A 7,590-nucleotide genomic window follows, 5' to 3' on the forward strand; every position below is an offset into this window, starting at 1 on the left:
CCCCTCCTAGAGGGACAGGTCCTGATTCTCTTCACACTGACCTAACTTAGTAGGGACCCTTCTTTACAGCCTTGATTGTATAAGAGACTTTCTGACACTCTTCAGGTGTTTTCAATGAGACTGCTCCACAGGTCAATGTATTTTCAATGTGTACCTAAGGGGAAGTGAACTCGTTGTCCTTCTATTCCACCATCTTAACCTCAGGCCACCTTGATATACTTTCAATTTAAAACCTTTACACCTGGATAATGATCAGAGTACATTATGAGAAACACTGGGCTGGAAGAAGCACAAGCTGGAATCAAGATTGCCAAGAGAAATATCAATAACCTCAGATATGCAGATGACACCACCCTTATGGCAGAAAGTGAAGAAGAACTAAAGAGCCTCTTGATGAAAGTGAAAGAGAAGAGTGAAAAGTTGGCTTAAAGCTCAACATTCAGAAAATGAAGATCATAGCATCTGGTCCCATCACTTCATGGCAAATAGATGGGAAAACAGTGGAAACAGTGGCTGACTTTATTTTTGGGGGCTCCAAAATCACTGCAGATGGTGACTGCAGCCATTAAATTAAAAGACGCTTACTCCTTAGAAGGAAAGTTATGACCAACCTATTAGCACATTAGAAAGCAGAGACATTACTTTGTCCACAAAGGTCCATCTAGTCAAGGCTATGGTTTTTCCAGTAGTCATGTATTGATGTGAGAGTTGGACTATAAAGAAAGCTGAGCACCGAAGAATTGATGCTTTTGAACTGTGGTGTTGAAGAAGACTCTTGAGAGTCCCTTGGACTGCAAGGAGATCCAACCAGTCCATCCTAAAGGAGATCAGTCCTGGATGTTCATTGGAAGGATTGATGTTGAAGCTGACACTCCAATACTTTGGCCACCTGATGCAGAGTTGACTCATTTGAAAAGACTCTGATGCTGGGAAAGATTGAGGGCAGAAGGAGAAGGGGACGACAGAGGATGAGATGGTTGGATGGCATTGCTGACTCAATGGGTATAAGTTTGGGTAAACTCTGGGAGTTGGTGATGGACAGGGAGGCCTGGTGTACTGTGGTTCATAGGGTCACAAAGAGTCGGCCACAACTGAGTGACTGAATTGAACTGAACTGAGAGATCAGAGCTTTATGAGGAGTGTTGGGCCTCTCTCATTGTAGAGGACTCTACAGAATGTCAAGTAACAGTGGCCTGCCATAGGAGCAGGGGCTCTGGGTGCAGCAGACCTGGATATGGCATAAGCCCTCATGAGGGAGACCGCCATTAACCTCACCACAGAGCTGCCAGAATTTACACAGGACTAGGGAAACAGACTCTTGGAGGGCACAAACAAAACCTTGTGCACACAAGGACCCAGGAGAAAGGAGCAGTGACCACACAAGAGACTGACTCAGACCTGCCCCTGAATGTCCAGGAGTCTCCAGCAGAGGCATGGGTCAGCGGTGGACTGCTGCATGGTGGGGGGCACTGAGTATGGTGGTGTGTGCATGGGACATTTTGGAGGAGGTCGCCATTATCTTCATTACCTCCACTATAGTTTGGCCTCAGGTCAAACAACAAGTAGAGAACACAGCCCTGCCCATCAACATAAAATTGGATTAAAGATTTACTTAGCATGGCCCCAGCCATCAGAACAAGACCCAGTTTTCCCCACAGTCAGTCTCTCCCATCAGGAAGCTTCCATAAGCCTCTTATCCTCATCCATAGGAAGGCAGACAGAATGAAAACCACAATCACAGAAAACTAATCAAACTGATCACATGGACCACACCCTTGTCTAACTCAATGAAACTATTAGCCATGCCTGTCATGGGTCATGGGTCATGGTGGAGAACTATGACAAAACGTGGTCCACTGGAGAAGGGAATGGCAAACCACTTCAGTATTCTTTCCTTGAGAACCCCATGAACAGTATGAAAAGGCAAAAAGGACACTGAAAGATGAACTTCCCAGGTCAGTAGTTGCCCAATATGCTACTGGAGAACAGTGGAGAAATAACTCTAGAAAGAATGACGAGATGGAGCCAAAGCAAAAACAACACCTGGTTGTGGATGTGACTGGTGATGGTAGTAAAGTTTGATGCTGTAAAGAACAATATTGCATAGGAACCTAGAATGTTAGGTCCATGAATCAAGGTAAATTGGAAGTGGTCAAACAGGAGATGGTTAGAGTGAACATGGACATTGTAGGAATCAGTGAACTAAAATGGACTGGAATGGGTGAATTGAACTGAGATGACCATTATATCTACTACTGTGGGCAAGAATCCCTTAGAAGAAATGAAGTAGCCCTCATAGTCAACAAAAGAGTCTGAAATGCAGTCCTTGGATGCAGTTTCAAAAATGACAGAATGATCTCTGTTTGTTTCCAAGGCAAACCATTCAATATCACAGTAATCCACGTCTATGCCCCAATCAGTAACACTGAAGAAGCTGAAGTTGAATGGTTCTATGAAGACCTATAAGACCTTCTAGAACTAACACCCAAAAAACAGTTTTACCAAGAGAACACACTGGTCATAGCAAACACCCTCTTGCAACAACACAAGAGAAGACTCTACCCATGGATATCACCAGATGGTGAATACCAAAATCAGACTGATTCTATTCTTTGCAGCCAAAGATGGAGAAGCTCTGTACAGTCAGCAAAAACAAGACCAGGAGCTGACTGTGTCTCAGACCATGAACTCTGTATTGCAAAATTCAGACTTAAATTGAAGAAATTAGGGAGAACCACTAGACCATTCAGGTATGACCTAAATCAAATCTCTAACAATTATACAGTGAAAGGGACAAACAGATTCAAGGGATTAGATCTGATAGAGTAACTGAAGAACTATGGATGGAGGTTCGTGACATTGTACAAGAGGCAGTGCTCAAGACCATCCCTAAGAAAAAGAAATGGAAAAAGGCCAAATGGTTGTCTGAGGAGTCCTTACAAATAGCTGAGAAAAGAAGAGAAGCTAAAGGCAAAGGAGAAAAGGAAAGAAATTCCCATTTGAATGCAAGGTTCCAAAGAATAGCAAGGAGAGATAAGCAAGCCTTCCTCAGTGATCAATGCAATGCAAAGAAATAGAGGAAAACAAAGAGATCTAGAGATCTCTTCAAGAAAATTAGAGATACCAAGGGAACATTTCATGCAAAGATGGGCACAATAAAGGACAGAAACAGTATGGACCTAATGAAGCAGAAAATATTAAGAGGTGGCAACAATACACAGAAGTATATTTTGTATACAACTATACAAAAAAGATCTTAGTGACCCAGATAACTACAATGATGTGATCACTCACCTAGAGCCAGACATCTTGGAAAGTCAACTGGACCTTAGGAAGTAACAGTACGAACAAAGCTAGTGGAGATGATAGAATTCCAGTTGAGCTATTTCAAATCCTAAAAGATGATGCTGCTAAAGTGCTGCACACAATATGCCAGCAAATTTGGAAAACTCAGCAGTGGCCACAGGACTGGAAAAGATCAGTTTTCATTCCAATCCCAAAGAAAAGCAATGCCAAAGAATGCTCAAACTACCGCACAATTGCACTCATCTCACACGCTAGTAAAGTAATGCTCAAAATTCTCCAAGCCAGGCTTCAACAGTACATGAACTGTGAACTCCCAGATGTTCAAGCAGGATTTAGAAAAGCCAGAGGAACGAGAGATCAAATTGCCAACATCTGTTGGATCATCGAAAAAGCAAGAGAGTTCCAGAAAAACATCTACTTTTGCTTTACTGACTATGCCAAAGCCTTTGACTGTGTGGATTACAACAAACTGGAAAATTCTTCAAGAGATGGGAATACCAGACCACCTGACCCACCTCCTGAGAAATCTGTATTCAGGTCAAGAAGCAACAGTTAGAACTCGACATGGAACAACAGACTGGTTCCAAATAGGGAAAGGAGTACATCAAGGCTATATATTGTCACCCTGATTATTTAACTTAAATGCAGAGTACATCACGTGAAGTGCTTGGCTGGATGGAGCACAAGCTGGAATCAAGATTGCCGGGAAAAATATCAATAACCTCAGATATGCAGATCACACCACCCTTACAGCAGAAAGCAAAGAAATAAGGAGCCTCTTGATGAAAGTGAAAGAGAGTGAAAAAGTTGCCTTAAAACTCAACATTTAGAAAATAAGATCATGGCATCCAGCCCCATCACTTCATGGCAAACAGATGGGGAAACAATGGAAACAGTGACAGACTTTATTTTGGGGGGCTCCAAAATCACTGCAGATGGTGATTGCAGCCATGAAATTAAAAGATGCTTACTCCTTGGAAGAAAAGCTATGACCAACCTAAACAGCATATTATAAAGCAGAGACATTACTTTGCCAACAAAGGTCCGTCCAGTCAAAGCTATAGTTTTTCTGGTAGTCATGTATGGATGTGAGAGTTGGACCATAAACAAAGCTGAGCACTGAAGAATTGACGCTTTTGAACTGTGGTGTTGGAGAAGACTCTTGAGAGTCCCTTGGACTGCAAGGAGATCCAACCAGTCCATCCTAAAGGAAATTAGTCCTCAATATTAATTGGAAGGACTGATGTTGAAGCTGAAGCTCCAATACTTTCACCACCTGATGGGAAGAACTGACTCATTGGAAAAGACCCTGATGCTGGGAAAGTTTGAGGGTGGGAGGAGAAGGGGACAACAGAGGATGAGTTGGTTGGATGCCATCACCAACTCGATGGACATGAGTTTGAGCAAGCTCAGGGAGTTGGTGATGGACAGGGAAGCCTGGTGTGCTGCAGTCCATGGGGTCGAAAAGAGTCGGACATGACTGACCAACTGGACTGAACTGAACTGAACTGTAAAATGTGTATGGCAAGAGCAAAGAACCTAAAATGGTAAAGTCAGAAGCAATCTCTGTCATCACTCAGTTCACTTTCTAGAGGAGGAAGGAACTGCCCTGCCTTAAGGCCACTCCAGTAAGAAGTAACAAAGCAACAGCCAAGAACCAAAGCCCAGGGCTTCTGACTTTGCATCTTGTGGAATAGGATGTAGTCTTGAAAGGAATTCTGAATGTTCTGTTATTGAAGGGTCACCAGTATATGTTGAATGACAAAAACTAGGTACACAACAGAGTGTAGTGTGTTCCAATTTGTGACAAAATGGAGCAAGGAGATTAAGTGCATCAGTTCAATAAAGTTGTTCAGTCGTGTCTGACTCTTTGCAACCCCATGGACTGCAGCACACCAGGCTTCCCTGTCCATCACCAACTCCCAGAGCTTGCTCATGTCCATAGAGTCGGTGGTACCATGCAACCATCTCATCTTCTGTTGGCCCCTTCTCCTCCCATCTCCAATCTTTCCCAGCATCAGGGTCTTTTCAAATGAGTCAGTTCTTCACATCAGGTGGTGAAAGTATTGGAGTTTCAGCTTCAAGTCAGTCCTTCCAATGAATATTCAGGACTGATTTCTTTAGAAGTGACTGGTGGGATCTCCTTGTAGTCCAAAGGACTCTCAAAAGTCTTCTCCAACACCACAGTTCAAAAGCATCAGTTCTTTGGCACTCAGCTTTCTTTATAGTCCAACTCTCACATCTGTACATGACTACTGGAAAAAGCATAGCTTTGACTGGATGGACCTTTGTTGGCAAAGTAATGTCTCTGCTTTATAATATGCTGTCTAGGTTGGTCATAGGAGAAGGCAATGGCACCCCCACTCCAGTACTCTTGCCTGGAAACTCCCATGGACGGAGGAGCCTGATAGGCTGCAGTCCATGGGGTCTCGAAGAGTCAGACACGACTGAGCAACTTCACTTTCACTTTTCACTTTCTTGCATTGGAGAAGGAAATGGCAACCCACTCCAGTGTTCTTGCCTGGAGAATCCCAGGGACGGGGGAGCCTGGTGGGCTGCCGTCTATGGGGTCGCACAGAGTCAGACATGACTGAAGCGACTTAGCAGCAGCAGCAGTCTAGGTTGGTCATAGCTTTTCTTCCAAGGAGTGTCTTTTAATTTCATGGCTGCAGTCACCATCTGCAGTGATTTTGGAGCCCATGAAAATAAAGTCTGTAACTTTCCATTGTTTTCCCATCTATTTGCCATGAAGTGATGGGACTGGATGCCATGATCTTTATTTTCTGAATGTTGAGCTTTTAGTCAGCTTTTTCACTGTCCTTTCACCAAGAGGCTCTTTAGTTCCTTTTCGCTTTCTGCCATAAGGGTGGTGTCATCTGCATATCTGAGGTTATTGATATTTCTCCCAACAATCTTGATTTCAGGTTATGCTTCATTCAGTCCCACATTTCACATGGTGTACTCTGCATATAAGTTAAATAAGCAAGGTGACAATATACAGCCTTGATGTACTCCTTTCCTAATTTGGAACCAATTGGGATTATGTAATTGGGATTATGTACATGCATGGTTATAAATATCTGGATATCCCTGGAAGGAAATGAAAGCAAATAGTAATAATGTTGCCTTGATGAAGAACTGGGATCAAGGAAGAGAGGGAGAGCTGATAGTCACTGAATACAGTCTTACACTGTTTGAATGTATTACCTTTTGCATACATTCATTTGAATGATGAGTGAATTGTTTAAATAAATATATATAAATATAGTCACTTTACAATGTTGTTAGTTTCTGCTAACAGTGAAGTGAATCAGCTATATGTATCCATATATCCCCTCGTTTTTAGATTTTCATAAGTTTTGCCATTTTAACTTCCATCCTCTTACACCCTTACTGATCACTGCTTTTGAGATTTATCTCTTCATTCCAGGTATCCCCTGCCCTCCAAATGCACCTTCTTATTACAGCCTTTGCATTTACTGTTTCCCCTGCCCAGAACACAGCCTCCAGAAATCTGCATGCTCCCTAACCTCCCTCAGGACTTTGCATACCCTACTTGTCATAAAACAGTGCTCACCCACTGTCATTTCCTAGTCTCTTTTTATGTTCATTTATCTTCAGCACTTATCACTATGTGACTTTGTTGTTGCTGTTCATTTATCTCTCCCCATTGGAATATAAACTCTATATATTCTATACAGAGAGCAGACTTTTATTTAGGAATTAAGCAAATACCTAAATTGTGTCCAGCTTGCTCTAAATGAATTAATGAAGAAATATAATAAACCTGGATTTAGGATTTTAGGGACACACCGGGCAGGTTATATATTCCACCCCCCCACCCCCCCCCCACACACACACTAAAATCAATACACAAACCAGTCCTTGCATCATATCCAGAAATCCAACAGAATGATTTCTGAACAATAGCTCCCAATGAATAACATCTTCAAAGGAGAAACCATGAGAGACAGCCTACTTATTAAACTGATGATTACAGTCTGTGACCCATTTTTCTGAAAGAGTTCTTAAATAGGCTTTGGACATTTAAGTCATTGGGAAGCCAAATTATTGTCATAAAGTTGCTTAGTGCACATGAATTGGAGCCTGAGGAAGCAGGTACTATTTAAGTGCCATCATAAATTGCATGGAGCTTTCAGCCTGATGTGGCCATCTCCTCTCTAGGGAACTAAGATGGGCCAAGAACAGCCTCTCCTCGGATGATGCTGGGTTGGACTGGGCTCTGTCAAATTCTGCTTGAGTTTTCCTTGTCTTGTCATTGGT

Source organism: Bos taurus, chromosome 26 (assembly GCF_002263795.3).
Source record: "Bos taurus isolate L1 Dominette 01449 registration number 42190680 breed Hereford chromosome 26, ARS-UCD2.0, whole genome shotgun sequence".
Classification (NCBI taxonomy): Eukaryota; Metazoa; Chordata; class Mammalia; order Artiodactyla; family Bovidae; genus Bos; species Bos taurus.